The sequence below is a fragment of the Dendrobates tinctorius genome, unplaced genomic scaffold (genome assembly GCF_039654945.1).
Source record: "Dendrobates tinctorius isolate UK_male_01 unplaced genomic scaffold, ASM3965494v1 ptg000332l, whole genome shotgun sequence".
NCBI lineage: Eukaryota > Metazoa > Chordata > Amphibia > Anura > Dendrobatidae > Dendrobates > Dendrobates tinctorius.
Genome location: NW_027361998.1, coordinates 4,478,353 through 4,496,894, shown reverse-complemented (window position 1 = coordinate 4,496,894; position 18,542 = coordinate 4,478,353). Strand labels below are relative to the sequence as shown.

The 18,542-nt window shown below is 45.6% G+C and overlaps 1 long non-coding RNA gene across 1 annotated transcript; it reads right to left on the bottom strand.

Moving 5' to 3' along the window:
- Positions 1-2,516: 2,516 nt before the first annotated feature.
- LOC141074338 (uncharacterized) lies at positions 2,517-7,813 on the bottom strand. Its single transcript, XR_012227185.1, has 2 exons — positions 7,487-7,813; positions 2,517-5,947 (listed from the first exon to the last, which is right to left on the bottom strand). It is a non-coding gene; the product is annotated as an uncharacterized lncRNA (long non-coding RNA).
- Positions 7,814-18,542: the final 10,729 nt, after the last annotated feature.

Here is an 18,542-nt window from a genome sequence, read left to right as displayed (position 1 = left end):
TGGAAGGCCCCGGCAGGGCACTACATACTATCAATAGGACTCTTCAGAACTTATGACCTGGAAAAAGAAAAGTTCCTATAACAGAAGGGTTTTCTCTAGAGAAATACTTCATTTTTGTTACACCCTCTCACCTTTAAGGTCAGAGCTAGTGGCAACTTTGAGCGTCCCATATCCAGTTCCCATGCGCAATACTGATGATAAGGGTCGTAGTCGACCTTAGATGAGGGGCGTGGGATCACAGAAGACATTTAGCACTGAATTTACTGGAAAGTTTCTATAATTTCTGTTTTTATGGGTTTTAGTTACTTTTTATGGTTAGTTTGGAGACAAGTCTTCTGTAGGAATTTTTGGAATCTGAAATTGTCCAATGTTCTCAAAGTAAAAATTCCAACCTAAACACGAGATTATTCCATCATCAACGAGAAGCTTCATCACTTGTATTACTTGCTTACATTTTTTCTTTTTTTTACTATTTGTAATGACAACATGCCCCTTGCCATAAGTCTTCCGGGGTGAGTGCGGCTTTCTCCTGAGTCCGGCACTGTATTTCTTTTTTTTTCTGTGTCTTTCCGTTCCTGAGATATGGATCCATCTTTTTATACAAATCTTGTTTAGTTAGCCAAATAGGCGTGGTCATCCATTCTTTTTACATGGGCTTCTTGACCACGCCCACTTGGCTATAAGTACAAGAATAATTTAAAGGGAAACGAGGGCCATATCTCCGGAACGGAGAGTCGTTGAGACAAAAGAAAAAACGCCGGATTCAGGAGAACAGCGGCGTTTACAGCAAGAAAAATAATCCCATATTTATGGAACGTGATGACCTGAATGTGCTGCAGGTCTCCTTTCTCCTTTCAAAAATATTACTAGCTAGCTGAAGAGCCCGGCGTTGCCCGGGCATAGTACTTAACTGTGGGTCCCGCTGTCTTCCTTCACAGCCCCGCTCTCCACCCGCCGTCCCGTTCTATCCCTCCGCAGCTGCGCTCTACATCCGTGTCCCACTGTCTCCCTCCACAGCCCCGCTCTCTTCGTCCACAGCCCTGCTGTCCCACTCTCTCCCCATCCACAGCCCCGCTCTCTCGCTCTCTCGCTCTCTCCCTCCACAGCCCCGCTCTCTTCCTTCACAGCCCCGCTCTCCCGCTCACTCCCTCCACAGCCCCGCTCTCCCGCTCTCTCCCTCCACAGCCCCGCTCTCTTCCTTCACAGCCCTGCTCTCCCGCTCTCTCCCTCCACAGCCCCGCTCTCCCGCTCTCTCCCTCCACAGCCCCGCTCTCCCGCTCTCTCCCTCCACCGCCCCGCTCTCTTCCTTCACAGCCCTGCTCTCCCGCTCTCTCCCTCCACAGCCCCGCTCTCTTCGTCCACAGCCCTGCCGTCCCACTCTCTCCCCATCCACAGCCCCGCTCTCCCGCTCTCTCCCTCCACAGCCCCGCTCTCTTCCTTCACAGCCCTGCTCTCCCGCTCTCTCCCTCCACAGCCCCGCTCTCCCGCTCCACAGCCCCGCTCTCCCGCTCTCTCCCTCCACAGCCCCGCTCTCTTCCTTCACAGCCCTGCTCTCCCGCTCTCTCCCTCCACAGCCCCGCTCTCCCGCTCTCTCCCTCCACAGCCCACTCTCTTCCTTCACAGCCCTGCTCTCCCGCTCTCTCCCTCCACAGCCCCGCTCTCCCGCTCTCTCCCTCCACAGCCCCGCTCTCTTCCTTCACAGCCCCGCTCTCCCGCTCTCTCGCTCCACAGCCCTGCTCTCTTCCTTCACAGCCCCGCTCTCCCCCTCCACAGCCCCGCTCTCTTCCTTCACAGCCCTGCTCTCCCGCTCTCTCCCTCCACAGCCCCGCTCTCTTCCTTCACAGCCCCGCTCTCCCGCTCTCTCCCTCCACAGCCCCGCTCTCTTCCTTCACAGCCCTGCTCTCCCGCTCTCTCCCTCTACAGCCCCGCTGTCTTCCTTCCTCCACAGCCCCGCTCTCCATGCACCACACGCGGTGACTTTGGGACCAGGAGAGAGGTGCGCAGATTGTTAGTTCGGTCGGAGTGGGCGGAGCTAGAGCGGAGCTGCAGCGCGTGTGATTGGGCGGCCTGCGGGGGGCGTGGCCTAGCGCTGTAGTAGTCCGCAGTAGAAGTCGGGGGCTAAATTTAGGCGAGGAAGCTGCAGGGGAGAGAGGGTATAGCGCAGTTGGCGACGGGGAGCACCGACTGAGCTGGGACAGAGTTGGGAGGGTGCCAACACTATTCGTCCCCTGTCCTGAAGACTGTCTTCCACCACAGCCCCGCTCTCCATGCACTGTCCTGCTGTATCCGTCCTCAGCCCCGCTCTGCTGCTTCATGATTGGTTGGTGTCCCACTCTGCTGCTTCGTGATTGGTTGGTGTCCCACTCTGCTGCTTCGTGATTGGTTGGTGATATACACACACACACACACACACACACTCAGATTTATATATAGAGATTCCCAAAAAGGCACCTGGACTGAAATTTTGGGACAGTTCCATCTTTTACAAAGACCATGTATCACCCAAAAAAGACCTGTTCTTATTGTGTTAAATATATATTTTTATTATTTTTGGTAATGTGATATCACAGCTCACCACCTCCTCCTGTACAATGACTGATATTACCTCTATATACAGTAGATAACACAGAGACCACCATTCACAATAGGTGATGTCATAGCTCACCTCCTCCTCCGCCTGTACAATGACTTATAACACCTCTATATACAGTAGATAACACAGGGACTACCATTCACAATAGGTGATGTCACAGCTCACCTCCTCCTGTACAATGACTTATAACACCTCTATATACAGTAGATAACACAGGATCCACCAGTCACAATAGGTGATGTCACAGCTCACCTCCTCCTGTACAATGACAGATAACACCTGTACATGCAGTCATGGCCAAAAGTGTTGGCACCCTTCAAATTAATCCAGAAAAAGAAGCATTTCTTGCAGCAAATTATTGCAGTTATACATGTTTTCTTACACACGTATATTTCCTTTGTATTTGGAACAGCATAAAAACAGACAAAAAAGGCAAATTGGACATAATTTCACATAAAACCCCCAAAAATGGTCCGGACAAGCTTGTGGGCACCCTCAACTTAATATTTGGTGGTTGCACACCCTTTGGAATAAATAACTGCAATCAATTGCTTCCTATAACCATCAACAAGCTTCTTACTCCTCTCAGCTGAAAATTTGGACTCTTGCAAACTGCTCCCGGTCTCTCTTATCTGAAGGCGTCTTTTCCCAACAGTAATTTTAAGATCTTTCCACAGGTGATCAATGTGATTTAGAGCTGGACTCATTGCTGCCACTTCAGAACTCTCCAGCGCGTTCTTTCCATCGATTTTGGGAGCTTTTGACGTATGCTTGTGGTCATTGTCCTGCTGGAAGACCCATCACCTAGGATGTGAACCCAGCTTTCTGACACGGGGCACTACATTGTGACCCAAAATCCTTTGGTAATCTTCAGATTTCATGATGCCATGCACAGAGTCAAGGCTCCCTGTGCAAAGCAGCACCAGAATATCTTTGAACCTCCACCATATTTGACTGTAGGTACTGTGTTCCTTTCTTTGTTGGCCTCATTGCATTTTTGATAAACAGTAGAATGATGTACTTTACCAAAAAGCTCTATCTGGTCTCAACTGTCCACAAGATGCTTTTCCAGCAGGATTTTGGCTTACATACATTTTGGAAAACTGCAGTCTGGCTTTTTTATGTCATTGTGTCAGCAGTGGGGTCCTCCTCAGTCTCCTGCCATTTCATTCCCATGTGAACGGATAGTTCTTGCTGACACTAATGCTCCCTCAGCCTGCAGGACAGCTTGAATTTCATTGGACCTTGATAGGGGCTGCTTATCCATCATCCGGACTATCCTGCTCTGTAACCTTTCATCAGTTTTTCTCTGCCATCCACGTTCAGGGAGATTAGTTACAGTGCCATGGGCTGTAAATGTCTTGGTTATGTTGCACTCTGTGGACAAATCAACATCAAGATCTCTGGAGATGGATTTGTAACCTTGAGATTGTTGATAATGTTCCACAATTTTGGTTCTCGAGTCCTCAGTTCTCTTATCTTTCTGTTCTCTATGCTTTGTGTGACACACACAGACACACAATGCAAAGACTGAGTCAACTTCTCCCATTTTTATATGAATTCAGGTGTGATTTTCATATTTCCCACACCTGTTACTTGCCACGGGTGAGTCTGAACGAGCATCACATGCTTGAAACAAAGTTGTTTACCCACAATTTTGGAAAAGCGTCAATAAATTTGTCCCATTTTTGGGGTTTTGTGTGAAATTATGCTGAGCACTTTACCTATAAAATATTTATAAAATTAAGCTTTACTGTAGAAACCTGATGAGAAGCAGTAACTGCTGTCACCTGCAGCTTTGGCTGATGATCGAGTTACCATTTGAAGACTTGGGACAGGCAAAGACTTAGAGAACAGAAAGACTTTTTTTTTCTTTTAAGATTAACCCCTTAGATACTTGTTGCAGCTTTTCATTTTTGCGCTTTTGCCTTTTCCTCCACTTTTTCAAGAAGGCATACGTTTTTTATTCATCTGCTAACATAGGCATATGAGAGCATTTTTTTTTTTTTTTTTTTTAATGGCTGATTGTCATCATATAATGAATGGGAAAAAATCAAAAAGGTCAAATTTGAAAAAAATAACATCAATTCCGGCATCATCTGTTGGAGCGGTTCTAGTTGGCCCTACAGTGATGTGAGTGAATGCGTTCTGTTTGTCCCTTCGCTACAATGCCAAAAAAGCTATATTCCATAAATATTGGATCAATGCAGACCCCAATATTCAAATCTGACCACTGGCCAGGCTGTGAGAGATCCTGAGATCTACGGAAGCTCTTCCTGGGGAAGCATACTTCTCCTGCTATTGGTATACAAATATTCATTTAAAGGAAATAGTTTTTGTTTCTCCAGCGATCAGTCCATTGGTAGAGTAAAATATAACTTTTATTTATCCACTAAAATATCCAAATATCCATTTAGGTATCAGGTTCCCAGAGTAGATCTTCCTATCTTAATTACCTGGCCATTGCAGGGGTCCTCTGCTTCAAAGAAGGTTGAAGTGTTATCCCTCTCTATTTCACTTGTTTTAATTTATTTCTCTCCCCCTAGGATTAATTAATCCTAATTCAAGGTCGGAGTGTCAGCTCTTCTCCAGTTATAGGTAGTTTTCCCTCTTCCCCATATGTTCTCTTGAGATGTCTTATGGATTTTAATTTTCCTCTATTATATCCAGGATTTGTGATATTAAAACAATAGAGTTGACTTTCAGAGTGATTTCTCATCAGTGGATCAACACGTTGGGGCCAAACAGACATCGATGAACTCGTATTTTTAATATCTACATGGTCAAGTATTCAGTAAACTGGAGGACAAATTCCCTTTAAGAGGTTAATGTGAACTGGTGAATATGTGAAGAAGAGTGGCGTGAACCATTTACATGCACCACGACCTCAGCTCTCACACAGACATTGTTCTCCACCAACCACTGTTACACTATGGATGCTACAAGGTCGCCACCGGTATTTCTTACCTCCTTGATATTTATGTATAACAACAAAAACACAGATTGCAATTTGCGCCATAGCTTTCCTTTTACAATCAAGGTTCCAGGGACACCGAGTCATCTCCAACAACTAGGTCCCCACGATGGCAGGAGAAGACTCCGGGAAATGTCAGCATAGTCCTTATATAGAAATAGCGCAGACCTGTGAATGTGAGTTGTCCACAGCTGTGAAAATGTTCTCGGGGAGAATCCTGAACTTCTGCATCGGCGGCCATCACTCAGGACCTGTCATCAGGAAGAATCTGGAGGGGGATACCAGAATGTCGCCTTGTATTCCAGTCATACGGCATCTGTCATCGAAGTATCTGCTTCATTAGTGGACGGCTTCCCATCAATCTGCAATACACAATAAATCTGCAGAAGGGAATTGTAATCAGGATATGATGGCGCAACTTGCAGAAAATGCAAAAATAGGGTTGTAACATTTATAGGATGCTCTAAAGAAAGCCAGAGCTGCACTCACTATTGTGCTGGTGCTGTCACTGTGTACATACATTACATTACTGATCCTGAGTTACATCCTGTATTATACTCCAGAGCTGCACTCACTATTCTGCTGGTGCAGTCACTGTGTACATACATTACATTACTCATCCTGAGTTACCTCCTGTATTATACTCCAGAGCTGCACTCACTATTCTGCTGGTGCAGTCACTGTGTACATACATTACATTACTGATCCTGAGTTACATCCTGTATTATACCCCAGAGCTGCACTCACTATTCTGCTGGTGCAGTCACTGTGTACATACATTACATTACTGATCCTGAGTTACATCCTGTATTATACGCCAGAGCTGCACTCACTATTCTGCTGGTGCAGTCACTGTGTACATACATTACATTACTGATCCTGAGTTACCTCCTGTATTATACTCCAGAGCTGCACTCACTATTCTGCTGGTGCAGTCACTGTGTACATACATTACATTACTGATCTTAAGTTACATCCTGTATTATACCCCAGAGCTGCACTCACTATTCTGCTGGTGCAGTCACTGTGTACATGCGTTACATTACTGATCCTGAGTTACATCCTGTATTATACCCCAGAGCTGCACTCACTATTCTGCTGGTGCAGTCACTGTGTACATACATTACATTACTGATCCTGAGTTACCTCCTGTATTATACTCCAGAGCTGCACTCACTATTCTGCTGGTGCAGTCACTGTGTACATACATTACATTACTGATCTTAAGTTACATCCTGTATTATACCCCAGAGCTGCACTCACTATTCTGCTGGTGCAGTCACTGTGTACATACATTACATTACTGATCCTGAGTTACATCCTGTATTATACCCCAGAGCTGCACTCACTATTCTGCTGGTGCAGTCACTGTGTACATACATTACATTACTGATCCTGAGTTACCTCCTGTATTATACTCCAGAGCTGCACTCACTATTCTGCTGGTGCAGTCACTGTGTACATACATTACATTACTGATCTTAAGTTACATCCTGTATTATACCCCAGAGCTGCACTCACTATTCTGCTGGTGCAGTCACTGTGTACATACGTTACATTACTGATCCTGAGTTACATCCTGTATTATACGCCAGAGCTGCACTCACAATTCTGCTGGTACAGTCACTGTGTACATACGTTACATTACTGATCTTGAGTTACATCCTGTATTATACGCCAGAGCTGCACTCACTATTCTGCCTGTGGAGGACCTGAGTCATGCATTGCACAGTGTAAGGCAGTGGTAGCACCGTACGCAGTGAGGAGGCAGTGACCCACAAAGTTCAGACATAAAAGTCTCTAATGTGTTAGGTTCCAATCCACACAATTGCATATAACTTCAGTGCATATTATCAGTGTTCATAGCACTATATAGTACACGGCTTTGTATCACAGTCCCCAAACATGCCGGACTTCACCTTGTCCAGTTTCCATGGGGAACTGCACGCCGTGCCAATGTCTCAATTACAGCCTCCTTTAGTCTCTTTACTCGCGCACACAGCCGTACACAGTCTTTGACATCCTCCAAATCGCAGCCGGGCACTGTATCCATCTGTTTGTAGCCATTACACACGCCAGTGTTTCTTCGGGTAGAGGACTGTCTACCTCCGGTTCACCTCCGGGCACAAGACATCCACATCCGATACCAGTCACCATGGACGGCAGCACCACTGTGTACCCTGTGGGTTGCCAGGCCTCACTCTACTCCTGACACACCTGAGACTCCTCAGATTCACTCAGACCTCACCAACCCTTTCCTGCAGGGCTTTTATCACAGAAACCTGTGGCTTTCAGCCACATGGAAAACCTGGGTCCGGAATGGAACAGACTGCACCACTATCACACTGCAATCTGTTTGAAACAAAACATCCAGAGCAGGTTTTCTGCACCTCTGCCTTAGACACTAACATATCCAAGAGTAACACTTTTATTATCAGCCTGCATTGCAGTCACTGCTACACCTGTGATTGCCATGCACACCAATGCCTTCATACACCTCTGTGCATATCCTGGGGAGACTACACAGCGCCCCCTACCTGTGACATCGGTCACTGCTTCACCATTGTAATCCCAGCTACGCCTGTGACCGCAATGCATTCCCATAACCTCAATACGCCTCCGTGCGTATCCTGGGGAGGACACACAGCACCCCCAGCTGTAACAGGGGTCACTACCTCACATATCCCCCTCTCCTGTTCAAACCTGTGCGGTTGAATACTTGACACCCCACATGGGCGCGAGACAGGCCATCTGCATGCCCCGTGACATCCCCGCCCGACACTGCACTAAGAAACCAAAGTAGGGTCCAGAACCATCGATCAGCACATGCATCCCTCCCCTTTGTGTTTCTCTTCCGTACTTCATTACGGGACCACCCATTCTCTGTTGCAGACGCCACGCTCACTTTCACGTTTAACCGTAGATTTGGGCTAATTTTGGGTGGTCTTAACCTTGTTTATTTGGGGTTCAGTAACCCCGCATCTCATCCTGTCACCCAAGTACTCACCTTCGGGCCTCTGGTACTGTTTCGTCTGTACCCTTACCCATGCCTCATTTACTATATCACGCTGAAACGCCGTGGTCTGCCCCAACAACTCCGAGCATCCATCTGTATTACGTCGCACCCGAACCTGAGCCTTCCGACACTGTTTTCTAGCGAGCGCTCTATTTTACCCTGACCCCGGCTACATCCTTGGCCGGTGCCAGAGGGTTCCTTGTGCGCCCATCCCTAGTCGTCTCCGCGACCACATACTCCCAGTTCTTCCTGGTGCTCTTTTTAAACCTGCGGTTTTTACACCAGTTTCTCTGCGTGGGACCCTGGAACTGAGCTGTCCCAAACTTACCAGGGGACAATTCCAGCTCGGGATTCAGTGGGGTCTCTACGACCTCTACTGCCACAACCTCTAGGGGAAGCCTATCGGGATTACACTCTGTTCCTAGGTTGGCGACCCCTATGGCAGGTATAGCAACATCTTTAGTTTCTGCTCCCGACACGTTTTCATCCTCTCCAGCCACCACCTCTAAGGGGAGCCTATTGGGATTACACTCTGTCCCTAGGTTGGTGACCACTATGGCAGGTATCTCAACATCTCCGGGTTCTATGCTTGGCACAACCTTTACCGTGAGAGGGTTGACCCTGGTCTCCCACAGGGACCGAAACAGGGGCAAGTCTCTCCCCGACACAGTCCCATATGGAAGGGTCTTTGCCACTCCCACCACATGTGTAAGGTCCCTACATGGTGTAGAAAAATTGACCTCATCGGTCGGGTACTCCCGGATTTCCTAATGGATACCCACCACCTCCACTTTCTGTCCTTTGGGGTTGTCCCCGGCAACAAATGACCTATGGATCAAAGTCACTCTGCTCCCCGTGTCCAGGAGAGCCTCAGTGCGGCACCCGTTCACAAGTACCTGCCACAGTCGCTGCACACTGTCAGCAGTGCCCGTAGTGGTGGTACTGACTGGCTGGGCATATATAGATACAGGGGGAGTATACCCGCAGTCTATGAGCTCAGATGTCACAGAACAGTTACTAGCCCCATGCACGGGCTTTGGTACAGCATCCTGATTGGCTTTATACCGTTCAATCAGTCCTACCAGCAGGTCCAGATTGTCAAGGTCCCTTTGCCCGACCCAATGCTGCAGGGCGACCAGCAGAGCCCGCACTTTCCTATCAACCACAACTCTCCATCATCTCGATCAGGAAAATAAAAACTCAAGCTGGAGCCACTGCTCCACCAAGTGCAGCAAGTCATTTGCCTGAGACCATGCGGGCCGAGACTATACATAGGTCCATGGTACACCCAATAATCACCCCTTACCTTTGGGGTCTCTTCGTGACTCTGCTGATTGCCCCTCACCTTAGGGGTCGCTCTGGTAGCTTCCACTGCAGCGCCTCTTGCTGCCCCTGCTGCTGCAGAACCTCTAGCTGCCTGAGCACAAACTGCTCCAAAAGTTCCTCTATTTCTCCAAAAGACTTGCACAATGATCTGCAGCACTCTCTGGGTATGCCTCAGTTCACACTGCCTGCAATCTTTCCACCATATTCAAGGCAGCGGTAGCACCGTATGCAGTGAGGAGGCAGTGACCCACAAAGATCAAACATAAAAGTCTCTTTAACCCCTTCCTGACATCCGACGTACTATCCCGTCCACGGTACCCGGGCCCGTATGACCGTGGACGGGATAGTACGTCTACCGCGATCAGCGGCGCCCACGTGGTGAGCGCCGCTGATCGCGGCCGGGTGTCAGCTGATTATCACAGCTGACACCCGGCACAATGTGTCGACACGTTAACCCCTTGCACACCGCGATCAAACATGATCGCGGTGTACCGGGGGTTAAAGGGAAGCATCGGCAGGGAGGGGGCTCCCTCCGTGCTTCCCTGAGCCCCCCACGGCAGCGCAATGTGCAGAGCTGCTGCGGGGGGCTCCTTTCCTCCAGGCCCCCGAATCCAAGATGGCGACGGGGGCCTGAGGAAGCTGGCTTCCTCAGTGCCTGCAAAGCGCAGGCATGAGGAAGCCTTTTGCAGTGCCTGTGTCAGATCGCTGATCTGTCACAGTGATCTGTGATGTGACAGATTAGCGATCTGTCACAGGACAGTGATGTCCCACCTGGGACTATTTAATAAAGTAAAAAAAAAAATAAAAAAAAAGTGTTAAAATAATTAAAAAAAAAATCGCCAAATAAATTAGAAAAAAAAAAAAAAATTATTCCCCCAATAAATCCATTTTTTGGAAATAATTAAAAAAAAAAACAATAAAAGTACACATATTAGGTATCGCCGCGTCCGTAGCGACCCGCCCTATAAAACTGTCCCATTAGTTAACCCCTTTAGCGAACCCCTTAAAAAATAAAAATAAAAAACGAAGCAAAAAATAATGATTTATTATACCGCCAAACAAAAAGTGTAATAACGCGCGATCAAAAAGACGCATATAAATATCCATGGTCCCGCTGAAAACGTCATCTTGTCCCGCAAAAAACGAGCCGCCATACAGCATCATCAGCGAAAAAATAAAGTTATAGCTCGCAGAATAAAGCGATGCAAAAATAATTATTTTTTATATAAAATAGTTTTCATTGCATAAAACCGCGAAAACATAAAAAAAGACCTAAATGAGGTATCGCTGTAACCGTACTGACCCGAAAAGAAATTCATGAAACGCTGGTTTTTCTTCATTCTGCGTCCCAAAAATCAGAATAAAAAGCGATCAAAAAATGTCACGTGCCCGAAAATGGTACCAATAAAAACGTCAACTCGTCCCGCAAAAAATAAGACCTCACATGACTCAGTGGGTCAAAATACAGAAAAATTAGAGCTCTCAAAATGTGGTGATGCAAAAACTATTCTACAATAAAAAGCGTCTTTTAGCGTGCGACAGCTGCCAAACATAAAAACCGCCATAAATAGTAAATCAAACCCCCCGATATCACCCCCTTAGTTAGGGAAAAATACTAAAATTAAAAAAAAAGTATTTATCTCCATTTTCCCGTTAGGGTAAGGCTGTGTGCACACGCTGCGGATTAGGTGCGGATTCATCCGCGCGGATTTTGTAAAATCCGCAGGTGAAACCGCAGGTCAAAAGACCTGCGGTTTTACCTGCGGATTGCTCTGCGGTTTTGTCCTGCGGTTTTTCATCTCCTCAATAGAGGAGATGGCAAACCGCAGGAGAATCCGCAGAAAGAATTGACATGTCAATTCTTTCTGCGGATTGAAAACCGCAGATAATCCGCGCGGAACATTCCGCACCGTCTGCACTGCGGTTTTTGATTCCCATAGGGAATCATGGTACTGTACACCGCAGCAGAAACTGCTGCAGGTCCGCAGCAGCCAAAACCGCTGCGGAACCGCAGCAAAATCCGCAGCGTGTGCACACAGCCTTAGGGTTAGGGCTCGGGTTAGGGCTCGGGTTAGGGCTCGGGTTAGGGTTAGGGGTGTGTTGGGGTTAGGGTTGGAGTTATAATTGGGGGTTTCCACTGTTTGGGCACATCAGGGGCTCTCCAAATGCAACATGGCGTCTGATCTCAATTCCAGCCAATTCTGAGTTGAAAAAGTCAAATGGTGCTCCTTCCCTTCCAAGCTCTGCCATGCGCCCAAACAGTGTTTTACCCCCACATGTAGGGTATCAGCCTACTCAGGACAAATTGCAAAACAATTTTTGGGGTCCAATTTCTCCTGTTACCCTTAGGAAAATAAAAAATTGGGGGCAAAAATATCATTTTTGTGGAAAAAAATGATTTTTTTATTTTCACGTCCGAGTGTTATAAACTTCTGTGAAGCACTTGGGGGTTCAAAGTGCTCACCACACATCTAGATAAGTTCCGTGGGGGTCTCGTTTCCAAAATGGTGTCATTTGTGGGGGGTTTCCACTGTTTAGGTACATTAGGGGCTCTCCAAAGGCAACATGACACCCGCAGACCATTCCATCAAAGTTTGCATTCCAAAACGTCACTACTTCCCTTCCGAGCCCCGACGTGTGCCCATACAGTAGTTTTCTCTCACATATGGGGTATCAGCATACTCAGGACAAATTGGGCAACAACTCTTGGGGTCCAATTTCTCCTGTTACCCTTGGGAAAATAAAAAAATGGTGACTAAAAGATCATGTTTGTGGAAAAAATACAAATTATTTATTTTCACGCCCGGGCATTATAAACTTCTGTGAAGCACTGGGGGGGTCAAAGTTCTCACCACACATCTAGATAAGTTCCGTAGGGGGTCTAGTTTCCAAAATGGTGTCATTTGTGGGGGGTTTCCACTGTTTTGGTACATCAGGGGTTTTCCAAACGCGACATGGTGTCCGATCTCAATTCCAGCCAAAAACATCAAATGGCGCTGCTTCCCTTCCGAGCTCTGCCATGCGCCCAAATAGTGGTTTACCCCCACATGTGTGGTATCAGCGTACTCAGGAAAAATTGCACAATAACTTTTAGGGTCCTGTTTCCCTTGGAAAAATAAGAATTGAGGGTGAAAAGATCATTTTTGTGGAAAAAATATTATTTTTTAATTGTATGGCTTTATGTTATAAACTTCTGTGAAGCCCATGGGGGTTCAAAGTTCTCACCACACATCTAGATAAGTTCCTTAGGGGGTCTAGTTTCCAAAATGGTGTCATTTGTTGGGGGTTTCCACTGTTTTGGTACATCAGGGGTTTTCCAAACGCGACATGGTGTCCGATCTCAATTCCAGCCAAAAACGTCAAATGGCGCTGCTTCCCTTCCGAGCTCTGCCATGCGCCCAAATAGTGGTTTACCCCCACATGTGGGGTATCAGCGTACTCAGGACAAATTGCACAATAACTTTTAGGGTCCAATTTCTCCTGTTACCCTTGGGAAAATAAAAATTGGGGTGAAAAGATCATTTTTGTGGAAAAAATATGATTTTTTAATTGTACCGCTGTACGTTATAAACTTCTGTAAAGCCCTTGTGGGTTCAAAGTTCTCACCACATAGCTAGATAAGTTCCTTGGGGGGTCTAGTTTCCAAAATGGGGTCACTTGTAGGGGGTTTCCACTGTTTAGGTACATCAGGGACTCTCCAAACGTGACATGGCGTCCGATCTGAATTCCAGCCAATTTTGCATTGAAAAAGTCAAACGGCGCTCCTTACATTCGGAGCTCTGCCATGCACCGAAACAGTGGTTTCCCCCCCACATATCAGGTATCTGCGTACTCAGGACAAATTGCACAATAACTTTTGCAGTCCAATTTCTCCTGTTACCCTTGGTAAAATAAAAAAAATTGAACCTGAATTATTTTTTTATGAAAAAAAGTTAGATGTTCATTTTTTTTTAAATATTCAAAAAAATTCCTGTGACGCACCTAAAGGGTTAATAAACTTCTTGAATGTGGTTTTGAGCACTTTAAGGGGTGCAGTTTTTAGAATGGTGTCACTTTTGGGTATTTTCTATCATATAGACCCCTCAAAGTGGCTTCAAATGTGATGTGGTCCTAAAAATAAAATGGTGTTGTAAAAATGAGAAATCGCTGGTCAACTTTTAACCCTTATAACTTCCTAACAAAAAAAACTTTTGGTTCCAAAATTGTGCTGATGTAAAGTAAACATGTGGGAAATGTTAGATATCAAGTTTTTTGCGTGCCGTATCTCTGTGATTTAAGGGCATAAAAATTCAAAGTTGGAAAATTGCGAAATTTTCAACATTTTCGCCAAATTTCCGTTTTTCTCACAAATAAACGCAAGTTATTTGAATGAAATTTTACCACTAACATGAAGTACAATATGTCACGAGAAAACAGTGTCAGAATCACCAGGATCCATGGAAGCGTTCCAGAGTTATGACCTCATAAAGGTACAGTGGTCAGAATTGTAAAAATTGGCCCGGTCATGAACGTGCAAACCACCCTTGGGGGTGAAGGGGTTAATGTGTTATCTTCACACAGAAAGGTTCCAATCCACACAAATGCATATAACTTCAGTGCATAGTATCAGTGTTCAATTCACACCAGTTCATAGCACTATATAGTGCACGGCTTTGTATCACAGTCCCTAAACATGCCGGACTTCACCTTGTTCAGTTTCCATGGGCAACTGCACGCCGTGCCAATGTCTCTCACAGTCTCCTTTAGTCGCCTTAGTCATGCACACAGCCGTACGCAGTCCTTGATATCCTCCAGATCACAGCCGGGCACCATATTCATCTGTTTGTAGCCGTTACACACGCCAGTCTTTCTTCGGGCACAGGAACTGTCTACCTCCAGTTCACATTCGGGCACAAGACATCCACATCCGATACCAGTCACCATGGACGGCAGCACCACTGTGTACGCTGTGGGTTGCCAGACCTCACTCTGACCCTGACACACCTGAGACTCCTAAGGCACTCACCAGACTCACTAAGACCTCTATAAAAGAGCTGTCTTGCACCAAAGCCCATACTAAGAAGCGCCTGTCCGAATCCTGTTCATTTTAGACACTGTTCAGATGTTCAGGTTTTAAATACATTAGATAGGGACTGCTTCAATAGGGGTTACCTTGATGCGGTGAAGCAGCTTGGTATACATTTTTTTGCAAAAAAAGTATCTACTAAATACCCTGTATTTGCTATCCAGCACTTGTTGATTATTGTCATATATTTTACTGCAGAGTATTTTTGCAAATCTGTTTTCTTGTTGTGTCTCAGTTAGTGGGTGGTGTGAACTTTGTCTTACCGACTTGTTCATATTGTGCATGTCTCATGTGTTTTTAATCCGTTTTTTCCTTGCCTAGCATGGTTTGAGAGACCCCACCCTTCTCTTGTGTGGCATGCACAAAAGAGCTGTCTTGCTCCACAAGCCCATACTAAAAAGCGCCTGTCCGAATCCTGTTCATTTTAGACACTGTTCAGATGTTCAGGTTTTAAATAGGTTAGATAGGGACTGCTTCAATACGGGTTACCTTGACGCGGTGAAGCAGCTTGGTATACATTTTTTTGCAAAAAAAGTATCGACTAAATACCCTGTATTTGTTATCCAGCACTTGCTGATTACTGTCATATATTTTACTGTAGAGTATTTTTGCAAATCTGTTTTCTTGTTGTGTCTCAGTTAGTGGGTGGTGTGAACGTTGTCTTACTGACTTGTTCACATTGTGCATGTCACATGTGTTTTTAATCCGTTTTTTCCTTGCCTAGCATGGTTTGAGAGACCCCACCCCTCTCTTGTGTGGCATGCACAAAAGAGCTGTCTGGCACCACAAGCCCATACTAAGAAGTGCCTGTCCGAATCCTGTTCATTTTAGACACTGTTCAGATGTTCAGGTTTTAAATACATTAGATAGGGACTGCTTCAATACGGGTTACCTTGACGCGGTGAAGCAGCTTGGTATACATTTTTTTGCAAAAAAAGTATCGACTAAATACCCTGTATTTGTTATCCAGCACTTGCTGATTACTGTCATATATTTTACTGCAGAGTATTTTTGAAAATCTGTTTTCTTGTTGTGTCTCAATTAGTGGGTGGTGTGAACGTTGCCTTACCGACTTGTTCACATTGTGCATGTCACATGTGTTTTTAATCCGATTTTACCATACCATGTATAGAAAAATTTGCAATAAAATTCCAAGTGTGATGAAATGGTGAAAAAACACAGTTACGTCATAGGGGTTTTTTTTTTTTTTTTTTCTTCATTGTGTGGTAAAATTGACTCGATAACACGATTCTTCAGGTCTGTGCGAATACGGCGGTAAAAAAAAAAACTTACAAAAGTTTCTTTTTATATATTTTAGTGGTTAAAAAAATTCTGAACTTTTTCTTTTATTTTTTGTTTCCCTTAGGGGACTTGAACCTGTGATCGTTTGATTACGTAATCGATACCCTGCAGTACTATTGTCTTACAGTATACAGCGTAATTCCAGCCCAATGACGCGCCAATACCTGGTTAGTGCATCGATCCTCCACACCTTCTTCTGCCCACTATGTCATTGATGCACATGGAAGACCTGCGGATCGTTGCTCGGTGGCAGATGACAAGACAACCTATTGAGATCCTATGATCCCATTGTGGGGACGACATACAGTAGTTATCTCAGATCCCGGCCATTAGATTAGGCTGTCAGCTGAATAAAAGAGCCTGTGTAATACTTCCTTTCTCCTCTGGGGGCGCTGCAGGGAAACTGATCACTTTTAGCTAATCACAACCTTAGGCCTTAGACAGTGGGAGCAGCTTGACAGGAGCTGGATGACTCCATGGCTCGGTGAAGTCAACCATCTTGCCCTCGGCCATCCCACCCGCTCTTCCATCGCAACATCTGATGCAGTAATTGGGTTTTCTACTGGGGACGGTACATTTGTCACACTCACTCCTCATTAATGGCACACGTCTGTGTTTTTCCACAGGCCAGATGTGGATGGGTGAGAAGACAAGTCCATCCATGAGTTATTCTACCAGCTGATACGGCTGCGGATGGGGAGGTATGCGCGGTGCTAATCTCATCCAGACCTCAGCATTGCATAAGACAGAAGAGCAGATTAATGAGCGTACGGGACTGATTGTGCCTCAGGCTGATGGATCGTCCTCTGACCATACACATATCCTACATGTGCACAGTATTACTCTATACAGTAACAGCTCAGGGGATGACTCCTTATGGTTTATCGTTACTTAGAAAATAATTAAATTGATCCATTTTGGGATTATCCCTAAGGACAAGAAATGTATATATTTCCCTCATCCCCCAAAAACAAACAGTTTTGTTGATATGTCCAGAAACCGTCCCTATATTCCAGCTTTGTAATTTTCCATCCTCTCGTTCTAAGAGATTGGTTCCTCTTTATAAGCATTCTGCCAGCACTTTAGGTGCCGGAACTTCTTTCCCTTCATTCCCCAGGATGCATTGCTGCTTCTTTTGTTCAGTGTCTGCCCCGAACAGAAAGCCCTCATGTCTGCTATGTCTGTATGTGGTTTGACAGCCATAAGAGTAGGAGCAAAGCGACAAAGACCTGCACCCATTTCCTGAAGAAAAACGAAGACCCACCTCGACTGTCTGGAGAAAAACAAAAAACCCGACTCTACTGTATAGAGACAAAGACCCAGCCCGACTTTATAGAATGACCTTGGAATGGCACTGAATGACCTTGGAATGTCATGGAATGAGCTTGGAATGAGCTTGGAATGTCATGGAATGACATGGAATGAGCTTGGAATGTCATGGAATGAGCTTGGAATGACATGGAATGACCTTGGAATGACATGGAATGAGCTTGGAATGACCTTGGAATGTCATGGAATGAGCTTGGAATTACATGGAATGAGCTTGGAATTACATGGAATGAGCTTGGAATGTCATGGAATGAGCTTGGAATGACATGGAATGAGCTTGCAATGACATGGAATGACCTTGGAATGACATGGAATGAGCTTGGAATGACCTTGGAATGTCATGGAATGAGCTTGGAATTACATGGAATGAGCTTGGAATGTCATGGAATGAGCTTGGAATGACGGAATGAGCTTGGAATGTCATGGAATGAGCTTGGAATGACATGGAATGAGCTTGGAATGAGCTTGAAATGACATGGAATGACCTTGGAATGAGCTTGGAATGACATGGAATGAGCTTAGAATGACATGGAATGAGCTTGGAATGACCTTGGAATGTCATGGAATGACCTTGGAATGTCATGGAATGAGCTTGGAATATCATGGAATGAGCTTGGAATGACATGGAATGAGCTTGGAATGAGCTTGAAATGACATGGAATGAGCTTGGAATGACCTTGGAATGAGCTTGGAATGACCTTGGAATGAGCTTGGAATGAGCTTGGAATGTCATGGAATGACCTTGGAATGTCATGGAATGAGCTTGGAATGACCTTGGAATGAGCTTGGAATGAGCTTGGAATGTCATGGAATGGCCTTGGAATGACATGGAATGAGCTTGGAATGAGCTTGGAATGACATGGAATGAGCTTGGAATGACATGAAATGAGCTTGGAATGACCTTGGAATGAGCTTGGAATGTCATGGAATGAGCTTG